We start from the raw sequence: 20,019 nt of genomic DNA on the forward strand, positions 1-20,019 counted from the left end.
TGGGCAGAAAACAACAGAATGCAGTTCAACAAGGAGAAATGCAAAGTGCTGCACCTAGGGAGGAAAAATGTCCAGCACACCTACTGCCTAGGAAATGACCTGCTTGGTGGCACAGAAGCAGAAAGGGATCTTGGAGTGCTAGTGGACTCCAAGAAGAACATGAGTCGTCAGTGTGACAAAGTCATCAGAAAAGCTAATGGCACTTTATCGTGCATCAGCAGATGCATGATGAACAGATCCAAAGAGGTGATACTTCCCCTCTATCGGGCACTGGTCAGACCACAGTTGGAGTACTGCGTGCAGTTTTGGGTGCCGCACTTCAAGAGGGATGTGGATAACCTGGAGAGGGTCCAGAGAAGGGCCACTCATATGGTTAAGGGCTTGCAGACCAAGCCCTATGAGGAGAGCCCTAGGACACCTGGACCTCTTCAGCCTCCGCAAGAGAAGGTTGAGAGGCAACCTTGTGGCTGCCTATAAGTTCATCATAGGGGCACAGAAGGGAATTGGTGAGGTTTTACTCACTAAGGTGCCCCTGGGGGTCACAAGAAATAATGGCCATAAGCTAGCAGAGAGCAGATTTAGACTGGACATTAGGAAGAACTTCTTCACAGTTAGAGTGGCCAAAGTCTGGAACGGGCTCCCAAGGGAGGTGGTGCTCTCCCCTACCCTGGGGGTCTTCAAGAGGAGGTTAGATAAGCATCTAGCTGGGGTCATCTAAACCCAGCACTCTTTCCTGCCTATGCAGGGGGCCGGACTCGATGATCTATTGAGGTCCCTTCCAACCCTAACATCTATGAATCTATGAAAGAGGTGAGGGATATGATGCTTTCTCCTCAGTAAAGAGAAAAGGAGAAGATTACATATGTGCATCATAAAAATTCCATAGAAGTAATGCACAATATTAAAGTAAAATCCCTCTCTGGAAACATGCACTTACTAGAAGTCTAAAAAGAAAACTGAGAAACCTGACAGAAGCAGCTGAGGGCTCATATATTTACAGGAAAATAGTTACAGGATAATGTGATACAAAAAAATGTGTTACATACAAAAGTAATCAGGCAAGACACCAGAGGTCAGAGACAAATGACTACTGTTGCAACTACTACTGATTTTAAAAAAAGATCCCAGTACTGCTCTAGAAGTCACAGAAAAGTAGACAAATAGTGACAGACCTGGAAGTGCTATGGCAAAAGTCAAAGATCAGTAAAAACAAGTGAAAGGAAAAGCCTACTTCCAAGAAGCATGACAGACCCAGATTGTGCAAGGTGAGGGATACAGCATAAGATATAACAGATGATGCTATTTATAGGGGCACCTAATTGGGGAAAAGTTCTTTGCTGGGAGACCTGTTTGTCACAATATTGGAGCAGTGGGATATATTTTTCAGATAATGAGAGTACACAGTTGCAGCACGTTCCAAACCAGAGAGACAGCAGCCACCTATGAATAGCAGCTTTCTACAAATATCAATTTACTTGAACATTTAAAGTGAATGTAATATTAACCTTTTCATAACCAACTTCATCTTCATTGTCAGTATGTTTTAAAGAAAGAGGCGGGTTGACAAAAGAGAATGAGAACTAAAATCTTCAGGATATCCAAGGTCATTATTGATTTGCTTTTTTTTGTCCTAGTGCGTGCTCAACAAGCAAATTAGATTAAACCAGTCAGCTAAATAGACTCTTGAAATAGCTTTGATAGCTTTAGCTACCATAGTGATCACAGCTGTCACTACAGACAGACCTGAAGGATATACATCAATGACAGACTTCAGTCCATACCCAAAAAAGTTACACCTAAAATCTAGTGAAGAGTCAGGGAAGTTCTATAAATCCCAGAGATGGAGGAAGCAGAAGGGAGGTAGTTTTATCCAACGTTAACACTAAGAAGTACAGAAATATACCAGGATGGGGGGGGGGGGGGGGGGAAACCAATGGGTTTTCCAGTTAAGTTCATGAAAATCTATTGACTTCAGTGGGCTTTGGATCATCCCCAATGGGAGGCTGTTATATTGTGCTTTTTAGAAGCAATAGAAGGAGAAAAAAGGATAAAAGGTCATTTTATGAAGATGAGATTCTTTCCCCACAAAGTCACATTGTGACCTTAAAAGAAAACCATCTTTTATAAGAAATAACTTGAAGTTGTCTTCAAACAGGCCTTGAGACAAGAAACCATTGGATTAACCATTGAAACTTGTTAGAAACAGCTGCAACACAAAGAAACTACAAAATACCACTACACTTCTGGAAATCATGAGAAAGAAAAGGATGCAGTGGCACCACAAAGGGAGGAGGTCAAAGATCTCAAATTTATGTGTAAATTTCTCTCATCAGTACCACCTCTTTAAAAGGAAGGAAAGTCACTTTTGAATCCATCTTGAGCTAGCAAATTGGTTTTATCCCAGCATGTATTAACTTACCTGACTTTCTCTGGCCTAACCAAATTATTTTAGGCAAGAGGAAGTTTTCCAAAATGGGATTTAAATCCATTTTACCAGTCTCCAGAAGTCCTGTCTCAAAAACTCTCCCGAGGGGAGCAAGCCCTAACAGGCATATCTGCAGTGAAAAAAAGATCCAGGTGGGATGGCCCCATGCATACGCTGCCCAGTACTCCTACAGGTATGCCCCGTCCCCAGAAGTGTGGGAATAAAGATTCTCCAGAGTTGGCTGGTTGGGGCCCATGGTCTTGCAGGCTGCTCAGGAGATCTGTTGTCATCTCCTAGAAATCACCAAATCCTTTGCAATTTAACCTCCTAGATTGGCCAGCTCCTTGATGGCTCTTTTGGGAGGCCCACCTGCCAGCTCCTCAGCAGCTCGGGATGGTCCAGAACCAGAATAAAAGAGTTCTCACATCCCAGGTTTTGCCCAGATCTAGCTGTCAGTCTCTTCAGAAAAAAAGGCTGAAAATAGCTTTCTGTTACAAACCCAGTTTTGAAAAGCTCTAAAAACTGTGCCAAAATGGGAAAAAAGTACTCATTTTCTGGGCTGAATTCCTTCAAAAAGCATACTTCACTTGCTTAATACAAAGTCAAAATCTTAAAATGCTACCACCCCATACACTGTAATAACTCAGTCCAATGAGTAAATGTCATAGATAGAGCCATAGAGAAGTAGGCCTAAAAGGGACCTCAAGAGGCTATCTAGTACAACCTCCTCTCTGAGGCAGGATAATCCCTATCCAAATTGTCCTATACCAATTTATGTCTTAAAACAAAACAAAAACAAAACTAAACAAAAACCTGAAAGATGCAGGGGCTGGGGGGTAGGGGTGGATTCCCTCCTGGCCTCATGCATGAAACCCAGAAGCAGGGGAAATGCCCACTGTAGAACATAGGTATAGCTATGCCTAGGTCATCCTTGGCCAATAGATGACAATTCCTTTCACAGCCTAATGTACATATGTGATCACACATCAAAACAAGTCTTCATCATCATCTAAATGTTGCAGTTCAATTAAGCATTGATACAAGTAGTCATGGAATCATAGAAAATTAGGGTTGAAAGGGACCTCAGGAGGTCATCCAGTCCACCCCTCTGCTCAAAGCAGGACTATCTCCAACTAGATCATCTCAGCCAAAGTTGTCTAGCTGGGTCTTAAAAACCTCCAGGGATGGGGATTCCACCACTCCTCTAGGTAACCCATTCCAGTGCTTTAGCACTCTCCTAGTGAGAAAGTATTTTCGTAATATTCAACTTAAATCTCCCTTGCTGTAACTTGAGACCATTGCTCCTTGTTCTGTCACCTGCCACAGATGAGAACAGGAACCACCCTTCAGGTATTTAAAGCTGCTATCAAATCCCCACCTCAGTCTTCTCTTCTGCAGTCTAAATAAATCCAGTTCCCTCAGTCTCTCCTCATAAGCAGGGATCCTGGTTTTCCCTGATTAAAAACCACAAATTCTCTAATACTAAAATTGCAAATTCTCTGATAAGAACCCCAAAATCTGTGATTAAAATGAAAGGACAGTATATATATAAAGATATCCATTGAAGTCAGTGTATTCTTCATATATTTACAATTTTGAAATAATTTGGAAGCCTACCAGTGCCTCAATCACTATAATAAAATTAATTCTAAATACCTATAAATGTTGGTATTTGATTTTGGGTTTTTTGTTATGGAAAATTAGAGCTCCCCCTGCCCCATAGCTCACAGAATGCAGGCCCAGGCCCTTCACTCCCAAGCCACATCTCCCCAGCCCTGCCAGCGCCCCTCACTCTCCCTCACAGCCTGCCTGGCCCTGGTGGTGCCCCTTAATCCCCCTCCCCACGACACCCCAGCCCCACTGGTGCCCCTCACTCCCCCCTCCCACAGCCCCCCTGGATGGGGCACCCAACTGCCAGGCTTATGCGGCCAGGTACCCAGGTCTGCAGACCCCTGCTGCCTGCTACAGCACCCAATCCCTGGCCACTGCCCACAGGAGGCAACACCTGCTGCAGTGGAGCAGAGAGTGGAGCCTGGCCTGACCCCCTCCTCCCCCCCGCACTGTCAACTTAGGTGGGGGATGGAGCCAGCTCCCTACTGCTGCATGCACTCCTGTGGGAGCAGGGGAGACCCATGCCCACCCAGATCTGTATGCGGGGCTGGGGTGGGCGTGGGTTGTCCACTGCGGGCTCAGGCTCACCACCCTTCTGCCTTCCCCCAAGGCCTCCGCAGCCCAGCAGGTGTGACCCGGTGCTGCAGGGCAGAGCAGGACTATGCAGGGAAGCTGTTTGCTGCTGCAAGCTCTGTGCTGTCCTGGAAAGGTGTCCCCTTCCTGCGTGGCAGCAGTGGGAGGCAGGGGGCAGCACATCTTCAGGGCAGCTTGGAGCTTGCAGAGGCAAGGAGTTTTCCCACATGGCTCCACTCTGCCCTGCAGCACCAGGTCACATCTGCTGGGCTCAGGAGGCCCCAGGGGAGAGCAGCAGGGTGGGGTGCCCAAGTCTGCAGCAGGCAGCCCACATCTGCCCTGGCCCCCACCCCATGCCACGCACAGATCTGGGAGGCTGGGGTCCTCCCTGCCCCTCCAGGAATGCACACAGTGGTGGGGAGTTGGCCCTGGATGAGCTTCCCAAGGCCCTGTCCAACTCCCCACCAGGGCCCTGTGGCCGTGCATTCCAGCCCTGGGCCCCAAGCCCCATGTACTTCCCAGCCTCAGCCCTGCCCAACTCCCTTCCTCCCTATGGAGGCCTCAATTTCCCCACCAACAACTCCCCAGTCTTACCTGCAGAAGCTGCTCTCCAGGCTGCCTAGCCGCCCTCCTCCTCCCAGCCCCTTGCACTTTGGAACTCTGCCAGCCTGCAGAGAGCTCTTTGCAAAACTGCAAAATCCGTGGCTTTCTCCATTAAAATGAGAAATCCACATTTTCCTTGGGTAAAGGGGGAAAGTCGTGTTTTTCTCTGTTTTTCCATGGGAAAAGGAAAACCCAGATCCCTGCTCATAAGTCACATGCCCCAGCCCCCAAACCATCTTTGTTGCTCTCTGCTGGACACTCTCCAATTTGTCCACATCCTTTCTATAGTTGGGGGTGCAAAACTAGACATGGTACTCCAGATGTGGCCTCACCAGTGCAGAATGGAGTGGAATAATTACTTCCCTTGATCTGCTGGCAATGCTCCTAATGCAGCCTAGTATGCTGTTAGCCTTCTTGGCCAACAGCAAATCTGAAGCTATCATGCAATAAAATTGTGATTAGTTTCTCTTACTAGAAGTAACCCTCATTTCTCTACTGCATTTTGATCTCACTTCAGAACACCTAACAATGGCAGTAGACAGAATATGCAAGTTATCTGACTAACATATAGGATCTCTGGCAGGATTCTCTGTTGCAAAATGAGTACCTTGCACCATTCTGGAACTAGGCACTTCAGAATTCCCCTTGACCGGAAAGAATCACTAGGAGATGGCCTAGCTTGGCTTCCTACAAATAAAAAATAAAAAGTTGCTTTCCACAATACATCCTCAAGTGTTTTGTCAAGTTTAGTTTTAAACATAAAAAATAATATGGCTTCTATGGCAAACTCTTCCACAACCTAATATATTTTTACCAACATCCAAATAAAGGGCACACGAGTAACATTATAATGCAAATCAAAGCACTTCACTTTCTATTATAAAGAAATAGACAAAACAGCAAAGGGGAAATGATGCGAGACAACTCAAGGATGTTTCCTGCTCTAGCAGCTGAAGGGTGTCTTGCCCACCCACGAAAGCAGCTAGATTTTTCACTCATCTAGCTCACTAATCGACAAAAGTATAGTCGACTGTAATGCCAAGGGCCATGTATGAGCCACAGTTATTCCATCTATTGCAGCTTACCTATTCTGGTCATCCCTAAACAGGTATTTTGTAAGGAGCAAAGAAGAAAAAAAAAAGGTAAATCTGCATTATTACTTTTCCCTAGAGATCTTGGGCAAAAACTAATACAAATCCACTGATCTCCCCAGCCACATCCAACTGTCAAAACTGGAATTCCATGGAAACCCCTAGATAAATGCTAGGCCTCCTCTACACATGCAGATAAAAGTGTGATGGGATCTAATGCACGATTGACACAATAGTGCATTAGATCCCAAAATGCTTTATTGCCAGTGCAGGGGGAGCCCTGGTGTTAGCACTTCTGAATGATCTCTGGGAAAGCAGCCAAGACCTTTAAAAAAAAAAAAAAAAAAGCACCAAAATACTGGATCTGGTCAGCAATGGCTGGCAATGCATTTTAGACTGCAAATAAAATACTCTTAATTGAAAGATATTTACTTAGCTAGAAAACATTTGACAGGCAACCTTTCTTACTCCTAAATTATGCAGTGTCAAGTTGATAGAAATGTTTCTGAAAGTCAGTTCTGTACATGGACTGAATACCCTTTGGGAAAAAAACAAAAACAAAAACCTCAGCTCAGGGAATGGCTGAAAGATTCAGTGCCCCAGGCAAGTTACAGGGTAAGTGAGCTGGATAAGTGTTGCATTCAGTCTCCAGAGAAGAGGAACAAATTTCTCCAGAATAGTACTTTCCATACCGAAGAGCTCCAACTCCACTGTTGAAGCAATGGTACTTTTCACTGCCCTCAGCACCCACTTTACCTTTGACATTTAACTGTAGGTATAAAGAGTAATTTTTACCCCTCAACAGCTCTCTCAGCATAAAGCAACATCTGTTGTTTATGTTGTGGGAGCTGGCAGAGCAGGAAGGACAATATAAAGGAGAAAATTCTGATAATTTAATAACAACTACTGTAGTTTTTCTAAACTGTAGTGTTTGACATTGAGGTACCATGTAAAGTAACTTATAGTCATGCTGCCAAAACTATAAAAGGAATGTGACTATATTATGTGGTTTATACTAGCATTGTTATTTAAAGAGTTAAGGACAATGGAGGATAACTAAGTGAAAACCAGTTTGCAGTATAGAATGCAGACATAAAAACAAATCTAATACAATCTTGGACTATAAAAGTAGGAGACTAAAATGTACAAATGCTACTGCCACTGCATGTAGCGTTACTGGAACCAAAATCCAGTTCCAGGTCATGTTTTAAACAGTTCACTGAAAACTTTTAAAGGATTCAGAAGAGCTACTAGTATTTTTCAAAGATGGGACAATCTACCTTGTAGTGACAGACTAAAAACAACTAGATCATGGTCTATGAATACCTGCAGGGAAAACATACTGCAAACAGTAGGGGCTGCTAAGAGATTGGGAGGGCGGGAAACAAACTCAAGGCCTGGAAGCAGTAATTTGACAGATTAGATTAGAAATTAGATTAAATATGATTTAAGCATTTTCTCTTTCTAATGGGTAATTAGCAGAAATCCAGGTTTAGCATTTCCCATGAAAAAACCGAAAAAAACCCCCGCGGATTCCCCCCACCACCCGAGGAAAATGCGGATGTTTGATTTTAACAGAGAAACCCATGGATTTTGCATTTACAAAGAGATCTCTGCAGGCTGGCAGAGTTCCAGCTTGAAAGGGGCTGATGGAAGCGGAAGGGTGGTCAGGCAGGGGACATCATGTGCATATACATGCACATGACCGCCAGGCAGCCTGGAAAGCAGCTCCCATAAGGAAGTCTAATGGGGGAAGGGGGTGGAATTGAGGCCCCCATAGGGAGGGAGGGAGGGAGGGAGGGAGTTGGGCAGGACTGGGGCTGGGATTGGGGTTCCTACCCAGCTGGCAGTGTGTGGGGCTGGGGGCTCAGGGCCAGAATGCATAGCCATAGGGCCCCAGCAGGGAGCGAGATGGTGCTGCAGGAAGCTTATTCAGGGGATGGAGGGTTTCTCCAACTCCCCTCCACTGCATGCACTCCCAGAGGGGCAGAAGGGACCCATGCCCTGAAGGTCTGTGTGGGAGCAGGGGCAGGTGTAGGCTGCCCACTGTAGTTTTGGCCTCCCCACCCTGCTCACCTCCCCCAAGATCTCCGCAGCCCAGCGGAGGCAACCCGGCACTGCAGGGCAGAGTGGGGCTATATGGGGAAGCTCCTTGCTGCTGTGAGCTCCATGTTCCCCTGGCAAAGCATCCCCTGCCTGCCCAGCAGCAGCAAGGGGGCAGTGGCATGGGGTTATGTCCCTTGCTCCTGTTGGACAGGCAGGGGGCTGCTCACCAGAACAGCACAGAGCTCACAGAGGCAGAGGCAAGGGTCTCAAGCTGCAGACCCAAGTCCCTGGCCCCAGAGGCTTGGGGGCCACCTCCAGCAGGACTGGGGGGGGGGGGCAAGGGGCACCAGCGGGTTTGAGAGGGCTGTAGGGGAAGTGAGGGGCAGTATCAAGGCCATGGGGCTGTGAGGGGGGGGGGAAGTAAGGTGCACCAGCAGGATACGGGGCTGTAGGTGGGAGAATGAGGGGCCTGGACCTGCCCTTCTGTGAGCTAAGGGGACAAGGTGAGCTCTGATTTTCCATGATAAAAAACCCAAAAATCAAATACCAAAATTTATAGGCACTTATAATTTATTTTGTTATAGTGATTAAAGCATGGGTAGGCTTCCAAATTGTGTTAACATTGTAAATATATCAAGAGAACATTATGTTCAACTGATACCTATATATACAGTGGCTTTTCATTTTAATCATGGATTTTGACTTTTTAATCAGTTAATTAGTGATATTTTTTTAATCAGGGAAAACCAGGATTCCCAGTAATTAGATATTGGAACAAACTATCTCGCAGTGTGGTGAATTCTCTGCAGAGCAACTCTGGATGGCTTTCTGAAAGTGAATCTCTAGTTCAGCTGGAATTTAGGATTCCTGCAACAAGCCTGCTTGGGAAAATTTTGTGTCTTGCGTTATGTTGAAGGTTAGACTGGATTATCATAATGGCTACTTCTGGCTTTGCAATTTAACTATATTTGGTAGTAGCAATTGGGGGCAGGAAGGGAAGAAGAGAGAACACCTCTGTACTCCTGGTGGAGTAGGGGAAGAACTGTTTTAGGTCTATATTCTTGAATTGGGTGGGAAGGGAAAAAAACCCACTGCATCATCTTAGTTACTTCTCAGCCTTGGTTTTACATCTGGTAGACAATGTAACTTAAAACTAGATAGAGTGTATGAGCAGATGAATTAAGTACCATGAGGTAAAAAGAGTATGGGATTTATAATAACGTACCTGCTGCTCCAAGCTCCACACATGTATGCTGTTACCCTGGAGCGGGTTAAAGTTACTTTTTCACTGAGAGCTAAGCTGGTACCTTTGGGTGGATGCATGGGCAGTAAATTCCACTTTTATCTATCATTAGCTATTTTGCCTGAGTCCAATTAGTTAGGAGTACAAGTCCAACAAAATCAAAGAAGAAAGAAAAATCAAGAATTCCTCCCAGAAGGAACAACTTAATACCTAAGTGAGATATAGAGCAAGAGGCCAAACCTCTTTCAAACCTGTCAGCAAGTAAAAAGCAATCAAAAGTTTTAAAAAGGGACCCAACATGTGTTGCATGTTGCCTGTATTTGACAGATGATTTGGAACTATAAAAACCTTACCAAGTTGTAGCAGAAAGCCCCCTTTTCCTCTTGCCTGCATTTGCTCTCCCCTCTTTGGATAGGTTTCTCTTTTTCTACCTTTTCTTCCTTCCTCTCTCTTTCACTTTAAGATAAGGAATTGTATTTTAAAATTTGTATGTGTACATTTTGTATCTCCCCTTGTAGTTTGGTATTTGGTATTTTTATCTATTTGTGTGCCATGGCATTTGTAACTTATATTTTATACTCCTCACCTTTCAACTTTCAACTGAATATGTTATACATTGTAACAATGTTAACAAGGGCAGGAATCAAACTGTCAAACTGTATCAGGCTGGCCTCTGAAAGAGTGAGTGAATCAGTGATTGAATGTGTAACATAGTAGCAGGCAGCAATTATCACCTGGAAGCTGCAGATTGACCACTCCCAGAGCCCTATTCTAAATTCATTAACGGACTCCCAAACCTGCACGTACATGCGGACAACCCCTGGGGCTGGCAGATGCTGTCCAGTAGCCACCAAGGGGGGGGGGGGGAAGTCCCACGAGGGTCAATGACCCCTGGATTGGGCAAACCAGAAAACTGGGGAGTCACCAAAGTCTGCCAGGGACAGATAAAAGGCAGTGAAAAGTGACCCTCAGTGGCGCCCTCTTGATCTCCAACTCGACCAGACCTGTCCAGCCAGAAGGACCAGCTGGCGACCCCCTTCTGGAAGATAACACCACACTGAAAGAAGCCTCAATGACAGACTCCAGCGCTTGTAGGATAGGTATACCTGATCTGTAGCCTGCTACTGTGTGTGTGTGTGTGTGTGTGTGTGTGGACCAGCCCCAAGGTTTATGATTACAGTGTTTCAATCCGCCTAATAAACTAGAATTTTAAGGATCCCGAGTTGAACATTTGTAGCCAACAAAGTAATTTAAATCAGCATTTTCAAAGGCATATGGAAAAACTGAAGCAAAAAAAGAATGAAGGCTCCCCATAGGCACTATCAGCAGTGTGATTTCTCAGTCTTGGTTGATGGTGTGCAACACAATTTGATCTCAAAGAAGACCCCTTAGGTCCCTACCATATGTTTAAATTAAACCTGGATAGAAACCAGCTATAAACTTGTTATACATTTTCAGGCACTAACTTGTAGCGGCTTGGCTTTTTTTTATATATATATTTATAGCCAGATGGATCTTTTTATGGAGTGATAATTACTTTACACATGTGGCTGGTCTAAATTTATTGCACAATTAATCAGTTAATTGCATGATAATTACTTTGCACACGTGGTTGATTTTACTTGGCACATGTGGCCAGTCTAAATTTATATTATGCAATTAACTGGTTATACATAACGTGTGCAATACATAACATGAAAAGAGGCCTTATCATCACTTATGTAGACCAGCTGTGAAAGAGGTACACAACACAGCCTTTGAAAACAAAAATCCTATACATTGCTAGAAATGTTAAGGGAACAAGAGGAGTCGTGTTCTAGACTCTATTATGGAAAGGGTTTTAGTCTAATGATAGTACAGTGTTAGAAAAGATAGTCAAGAATATTTGACAAGGTACTGCAAAGAAGACTCTGCTATAAGACACCTACATTTCCATTCCCAATTCTACACATGACTCAGTGTAACTTTGCAGTTAGCTTATTTGTAACCTGGGGGAGAATACTCATTTCTATTCTACAGCTGGTACAGGCTTTGTGAAGTGCACAGAAATATAAATAACAGGCAGTAGAAGAGGGAACAGAATACATAGCACCCTTGTTGCCATTTCAGTGCTTTTCCCCTAGATGGCAATTCTTCAGATACACAAAAAAGTGAGATTTGCTATTTGCACAATATTGCTAGCCTAGATAATACACTAGAACAGGAAACCAGATTAAGTTGAAATACCAGACATACTAGATATATTATAAAATGCAATACAATTGAGGGACATCTTGGAGGGCTTTAATTTCAAAGTAGAAAGACAGTACCTCTTACTAACCTCAAGGTATTATAGAAGACTATGAAGCTGCGTATGTGTGTCAATCTGATTTCACAAACAAACAGAAAAATCTTGCCTGGTCTCAGAAAAAATTATGACTGACAGAGCCATTGTTGAGAAAAGGATCCTTTAGAAAGCCTGTTTTCATAGATGGATGGAATAGCATACTGCTCTTGTTCTAACAGCTCTGAGGTTTTTATTTGCCTCTGACTTGGAAGAAAGCCGTCTCCCCTTACTGTACAACCCTGAAGATTTCTTCCACAAAAGCCAACCTTATCTGCCAGCATACTGCAGGTAGCTATTACCATGCAATCCTTCTATCTGCACCAATATTCAGCCTTGCCAGTCACTATTCCAAGTTGGAGTTAGCAAATGGTCAATAGAAAGAGCTCTTAGGGAGCATGAGAAAGGCCTACATCATGGCCAAGACCCTGAAAATCATAAATTGGCCAATGTAATCTTCTGAGAATAACTGGAAGTGGAGATATTGCACACGTATGTGGTCTTTGCAACATTCCTACCAAATTATGCTGACCAAAATATTTTCTCTCTAGGAAAAAAAGGTGTTTTCTAAATAGGTGTTTGTTATTTAACATATACGGACAAATTATAGTTAGTTAAAAAATCAGAGACTTACTATACATCTAATGCTCCATGGTAACTCTCTAGGTACTTACTTTTTCCCTGCAGTAAATGAAAGATAAACGGTGGCAGTTCTCACCCTTTTAACTCACTGAACCTTGTCAGTGCATGAACAAATGAATAGGTGGTAAAATATAGCAAGGACAAGGCAGTTTGTAGTTTTAATGTGTTGGCAAGTCAAAGGAAAAAAAAAGATTATCTGGGAAGCTCAGGGTTTGCCTAGACTCATTAATTCATATTAAACCTACAAATTGTTTTGTGTTCTCTAAATTTACCTTGCATTACTAAATTTATGGCAGCTAATAAAACTTACCATGCCATTTTCCCTTGTGAGGACACAGCCTGGGATGCTGGGAGATGATCTAACCCAGAACACTGGTGATAGAATCACTGTACCAGGGAAGTTTCCTCATTTAACCTTACTATGAACACTAAAATAAAATCCTGTTCTAAGTGACAAGAAGGTGGCTGGAAAGGTAATATAGGGTTTTATTTTCGGGGGTGTTTTTCCTGCTTCAAGCATTTATTTCCTATTTTCAGTATTTTGACAGCCAGTTAGTAGAAAAACATTTAGCAGACAATGAGAGTTTTTTAAGTGGCTTCAGTACTAAACCATATGAAAGCTCCCAGAAATCAATACAAGAGAAAAGTAGTTTTCTTTTAATGTGTTTGTTTTATTTATCCCATTTTTCTCCCATAATAGCTTTCCCACTTTCATCCAATTTAATATAAAGTGAGTGATAAGGCTAGTCTGCCACAGCACTTTCAGACTGGGGCTGCTTATATTGTTCTGATGTCCAACAACAGCATGGTAGCTTACAGAGAGATCTACCATGAATGCATCTGGTATATTTCAAGCCAATTTCCACGTTACAACTGCATTTCATGTATGAGTACATATATAGCCCTTTGCAGCTTTTCCTCCCTCTTCTGGGCTAAGTACAGACAGTTAAAAAGCCCAAGGCTGAATTGAAGAGACATTTACCTTTGATTCAGGAAGTGCAGCCATATGCCTGCAGTGACTCAGGCCAGACACCAGGGGGCGCTAGAGCATGTAGCCAGCATGGGCTTTGTGTCCACTTCCTTTTCCTGTTGCTCCCAAGTTCTCTGGGATTTGCAGTCCAGAATTACAATGGGAGAATTCTGCAGGGTTATTCATCACTTCCTCTTCTTCCTTCCAGGTGCCTGGATTTGTGGTCCAGAGTTTAAGCCAGAGGTAAGTTTGAGTGGCGGAAGTGGTGTTTAACCCTTCTTCCTGGCCTTTGGACCCAGGCTCCATCTGGGATTTGCCTGGGGGGCACGACAGCCCTCCCTCCTCCCCCCCACCCCACCCCTGCAGACTGGCCTGCACTCCCAGCCGGGTTTGCCCCACCCCCCTTGTCAGCCTGCCCTCACTGCTCCAACTAGAGAGAAGAGGGGTGGGGCCAGCCCTGCTCTCTGGAGCAGACAGCCCAGCCCAGGGTTGGAAAGCATGCTGGGGGGCTGTGATTGAACTTGAACCAGGAAGGGGTCTGTGACAGAAGTTTCATAAACCAGTTTGACTCAAATCAGCTAAGTCTGACACTACATTCAGCCAGATTTATCTTAAACCACTTTCAGCCGTTTTGAAACTGGTTTATGTGCTCTGAATTTATGTTCTGTTACAGGTTTAAACCAGTCTCTGATCACTTAAACCAGTTTATGTGAAACTTCTGTCCCTAGCCCTGAAGATCTGGAACCATTTTATAAACAAGTTTTTATTTTTTACTTCAATTTTTTTCTCCCAAGTTGGTTTTTTTTCATCCCATAAATTCTCTGCCTCAGTTTCCCCACTATAATGTGGTGATACTATAGAAAGTTGTGAGGGTTATGAAGCCAGCTTTCAAATGCTCTGAAGATGAAAGCATTCTAAGGTAAGTTGTTTCCCACTCCACACCATCTTGGTGAGTATGCTATGCTGGAAGCTGGTCATTTGTTTTACTTCAAGTGAAATTATAGGTTGCTTAATACAATCACTGGACAATGCTATCATACCAAGATGAGAGGCATGATCTAAGAAACTAAATAGAATAAAACTTCAAGTAGTGAGGTGCGTTAAACAAATCGTTCTGTGTAGAACTATGGGCTACTGCACCACAAATCTTAAAATGAAAAAGCTCCTCAACTTTATGAGATATAAACCACTAAGACACATTTTCTGTCTACCCATAGCATGACTAGATAATAAATAGCATCATGCCATTTCATTTTTTTCCTTTCATCAAGAACATAAAAATGGTGGCATATGATGCTGCTCATCTCCATAGTATTGTGACAATACTTTCTCTTAAACCTATTTCTTTATTTTTTGTTAACACTTCATCACTGCAAAGGAGAAAGAAAATCCTGAAAAAAGCAAATGAAAGTATTTAATTGATAGTTCAGTTTGCAAACTCCTAGGGTAAAATCCTAGCTCCTTTGAAGTCAACTGAAAACTTTAACTAACTTCAAAAGACTTAACTTGCATTGATGTGTTTGTTTCTCTTTATGAAAGTGGTTTGAATCTGAGAGGTAGGTGGGTCTTGTAATGCATATGCTAAAAAAACAGTTTCAGGAATGTCTTAGATGGCTTTCTGCAATTAGATGATCACTTACTAATTGTGATTGTTCAGAATAAATAGGGCTTCTTTTTAGTTTTAGAAAAATAAGGACAATGCTATAAGATCAAGCTTTGCAGGACAGGAAAGAGAAAACATTTTAAACACCTGCACTGGCCCTGTAAACCTCAGTTCCCATATACTGTGGGAAATAGCCAAGAATTTCTAGCCACAGAACAAAGTTTACAACAGGGGGTGGTGTCAGTATCTCATATTCAAGGAAGGAAGAGAATAAGTTCTGAAATATTGTGATATCCCGTTTTCCAGTGATAAGAGACAAACCAAGACACATGGTACCAGGTCAGCCTAATATGTACCTACAGCCCTAAAATATGGTCTACAGATTAATTCCTAGTCCCAAAATATCACACAAATCATAGGCCTGTTGTATGCCAAACACACTACAACTCTTACATTTTTCAGTAGCTTTTCAAAACCAGCTTTGCTATTCCTCCCTGCAAGATCATCTTCACTCGTCCCTCAGCTAGCAAATCTCTTTATTTTACCAGCTGACCTGCACGGGTTCAACCTTTGGCCTGTGGGCCAGATCCAGCTTACAGGCGTCTGTATGGGTCCAGAAATTTGGGGGCACCACTCCCCTGCTACCAAAACTGCAAGCCCTTGGGGAGCCCCTGGACCTGTGCACTGGACCTAGCAGCTGAGCCACCTCCTTATGTGAAGTGCTAGGTGGGGGTAGTGCCAGGCCTCCTGGCCCCAATTCCATCATGAGGGGCAGGAGGAGGTGGTAATGGGCACTTGTTGCCCAATCCTGTCATGCAGGGAATGGGAGGCGTTGGTGCCTGGTCACTGGGATTTAATCCCAGCATGGAAGGGGTGGGAGGGGGTGCTTCTAGGCCTTCAGGACCCACTCTGGCATGCAGAGCAGAGAGAGAGCACTGCCAGGCCCCAGGGCCCCATCCAGCCCACAGACAAGCCACTCATCTGGACTGTGGGAACAAAAGGTTGAATACCGCTGCCTTAGACTAGTCAGCAGCAGCTGCCCCTTAGCTCAAAACAAACTGCTAGTCACTACTGCATTTGCCCAGTTCACTCTACTTGCTATTGTTAGTTGACTATTCGAATATTGCTCTCTGCAGGGATTATTGAGGGGCTAGCTGAAGGATAAATTTGTGGCCAGCAGGATGGGATTACAATCCCTTGAAGAATAACTGAGGCCCAAAAAGTAAAATCAGTTTATAAATTGAGGCAAGTAGTAGTAGAAGGGTTCCTGGTCATACTTCATTAGTGGTACATTTGGTTCCCTGGGTGAATTCAAATGAAATATAATAAAAGGTATGCAGCATGTTTGGAAACAAACACTCAGTTGAAGTGTACAGAAATATGAAAAAGATTTGAGAATGCTCACAAATATCTCTAACCCCTGACAAACATCTGTGCTGCAGTTTGTCTGCTACCGTTATGCGTTCAAGTACAGCAGGGAGTTTTCATCTTGAATTGACTAGAAGGAGGACAATTTTAGTAAGTTAGAAAATTTCTAATTCTATCCAGCACAGAATCTTATTTTTTCAGCAGATTTTCAAGAGAATTATTATGGCTAAGGACAGACATTCAAAATGCCTGAGGTGGAATTGATCTAAAATTGCATGATTTTTTGTAAGCACCATAGTTTAGATCAGTAGTGAACGGAACACACATTCACTCTTTGGTGGGGGGGAGCAAATCTTCAAGTGGGTTTTGCCATTTTTAAACCAGTCTGTCTGCCAAACTTCTGTTCTGTTATGGATATAGGCTGTTTTCCTATCACTCACTTATACCAGTAAAGTGTAATGTCTGTACCTAGCGTTTGTCTCGAGACATCTCTTAGCTTTTTAAGACACACAGTGGAAGCACTTACAGCAAACTGATTAACTGCAATAATACATGACAGCAAAGGAGGGAAAGAAAACTGGAAAATGGTAGTTTAAAAAAAAATAAAGGTAATAAGCAATGATGGGGATCTAAAGCAGTGAAATTTTTACTCAAACCAAAATGCCAAAAAGTGTATTTCTGGAAGCAGTAGGACCAGTTTTCCACTGCATCCTACACAGTCAATTAAAACTAAGCAAAGCATTTGCAAAAAGTTAATAACCACAATCTCAGTCCACTTGACTCCACTACAACAACTGCATTCCCTAACTTGTGCACATGGACCCAGCAGGTCCCCAACTTCTCCATGAGTTTGCCAACCTGATAGATGGCCAGTTCTAGATTGCAAAATATCTAGGGACAGATGGTGGCATGTCTAGCTTAAAGGGCCTGTAGTTCTGTTTTATGTAGCAGTAATGACCACCTCCGAGGAGCAATATATAGCTTCACTACAGTTTGTCTACAGATTGCCTTTAGCAGACATTATGAACTGAGGCAGCCCTGACCCCCTCTAAAGTCCTAGGGAACTAGAACTATGTATTAAAGGGACTTGTTACAAGTGTTATTCCTCAGAAGTAAGATGCAGGGTATATTTTAGATTATAAAAATGTTGATAAACTTCCCATTGTTTAAAATCACTGAGGTACCAAGACGGAGATTTATATATTTACAGGACAGCACAAAACATACAAGCTAAAGCAATCAGAGAGCTAACCAATAAAAATGAACAAACAGGCAAAGAAACAAACAAAATAAAAATCCTACAACAAGAAACACTATTATACCTATACGGTTATAAGGATTACTGGCTTACACTTTCTAACAATATTTTATGGACAGAGCTGTTTTCAACCATTATGGTTATGGCTGCCCAACGCTTTTTTTTCAGAATAACCTTCGCATTGGCAAATTTTCACCATATGGATTGGTATTTTCCTTGTTTGGGCTCTGTTTCAGATTTTATTTCATTTTTTTAACAATTGTAATAAAAATAGTAAAGCTGTTTTCAAGAATAAGATTATTAAAGCCTTTTTTTATATCGGGGATTTCAGAGTCATCATTTAGCTGCAAACAAGAGATGCCTTTTACTATCATCATAAAAATCCTCCAGATTTGGACAAATCTCTACAATTTGTCAACTGCTATTGAAAAAAAAAGTCTCTGAACAAATGTTACTGAATAGTGGCAATTCTCAGCTCTGCAGAGTTCCCTATTTGGTCTGCAGTACAGAAAGCAAAAAGAGCAGCCATAAAACTCACATGTTCTGGGTTCAAACAAGGCTGAAAACCTGTTATATGCATGGAGATTAAATTAAGCATTGACCAGACTATATCACAGAATGCCTGGTGTCCACACTGAAACGGTCCAGTGATCCAGTTCAAAATAGTATTTAATTTTCCAGGTGAATTTTTTTAAACATGGCAGGTGGCTTTATCACAATTTAACAGACTTGCATGTTTGTTTACTAGAGATCTAAAACCCATTTAAACAGTTGTGTGTGTTACATGTGCCCATGCCCTGTACAACAAGTGTATGCAAAAAGAATATTAAGGGTACCAGTCAACTAGTTGCAAATTCAGGAAATGGCAGAACAAGGTTACACAAGCATTCATTTTCAGGTGTTTTTTTTTTCTTAAATATATGAAAACATTATCATTCTATGGGAATCCAGCCTTAATCATTCCACAGGATAAACAGCAAGGGAGACTGGGCTACAGGAAGTAAGTCCGGGACATCAGAGTGCTACATTCTATTCCTCACTCTGCTCCTTAAATCTTGTGCGCCACTGGGCAAGGATTTAATAATGCTTATATGAAGATGAATTTAACATCCACAGGTATCTTCCAGCCTGACATTTCCTGACACTCTGGTGTTTAAATTGCAACTTCAAATGTAAGATATTTAATGCAAACAAATCTTATACAGTCCTTCAATAATGATTAAATTCATATTAGTTTATTTCACAAAAATGTGAATTACATCTTCCTTATATTATGTACTTTTACATAAGAATGTTTCTATTTATATCATATGTTTTCAATACTTAAAAAAATTATTTTCATGTAGAATCTTGGAAGTTCAAAGTAATCTCAAGGGTCACGTAGTCTAAAACTCTGCACAAATACAGGATTCACTGATCTAGATGATCCTGAATAAATGCCTTCTTAAAAGTCTTCCTCTAGGCCACTTATTCCTTTCCTAGGTATAATAACAGTAGGATAAGTTTTTCCAAAAGGTTTGATCTAAAACTGTTTTGCTGTAATTTGAACCTATTACCATAGAAGAGGACAAGAAGCAAGGGAAAATAATTTCTCCCTATCTGCTTTTTGGCAGCCTTTCAAATATTTGAAAACTGCTATCATGAGCCCCTTTACTTCCAACTAAAAATATTTCGCTTCTTCAACCTTTTCCTTGTACAATTTGCATTTCAATTTGTTTCACAGTACCTAGGGTCAGGAGGGACCTGAACAGATCATCTAGCCTGACCCCCTGCCACAGGCAGGAATGAATGCTGGGTTCACAAGACCCCAGACAGGTGATCATCCAACCTTCTCTTGAATTTGCCCAAGGTAGGGGCGAGGACCACTTCCCTGGTTGGTTCCAGATTCTGGCCACCTAAATTGTAAAATATTGCCTTCTGATCTCTAACATAAACCTGTTCTCCATCAGCTTATTACCACTGTTCCTTGTCACCCCAGGTGGTGCTGGAGAGAAAAGGGCTCTACCTATTTGCTGTTGATCTCCCCTGATGAGTTTGTAGGCAGCCACCAGGTCCCCCCTCAGCCTCCTCTTGCTGAGGCTGAACAGGTTCAGGTCCTTCAGGCTCTCCTCATAGGGCCTGTCCTGCTGCCCTCTCACCAATGGGGTGGCCCTCGTCTGAACCCTCTCCAGGCTGGCCACATCCCTTTTGAACTGCAGAGCCCAGTACTGGACGCAGTACTCCAACTGCAGCCTGACCAAAGTCGCATAGAGGGGGAATATCA

The sequence above is a fragment of the Alligator mississippiensis genome, chromosome 2 (assembly GCF_030867095.1).
Source record: "Alligator mississippiensis isolate rAllMis1 chromosome 2, rAllMis1, whole genome shotgun sequence".
NCBI classification, from domain to species: domain Eukaryota; kingdom Metazoa; phylum Chordata; order Crocodylia; family Alligatoridae; genus Alligator; species Alligator mississippiensis.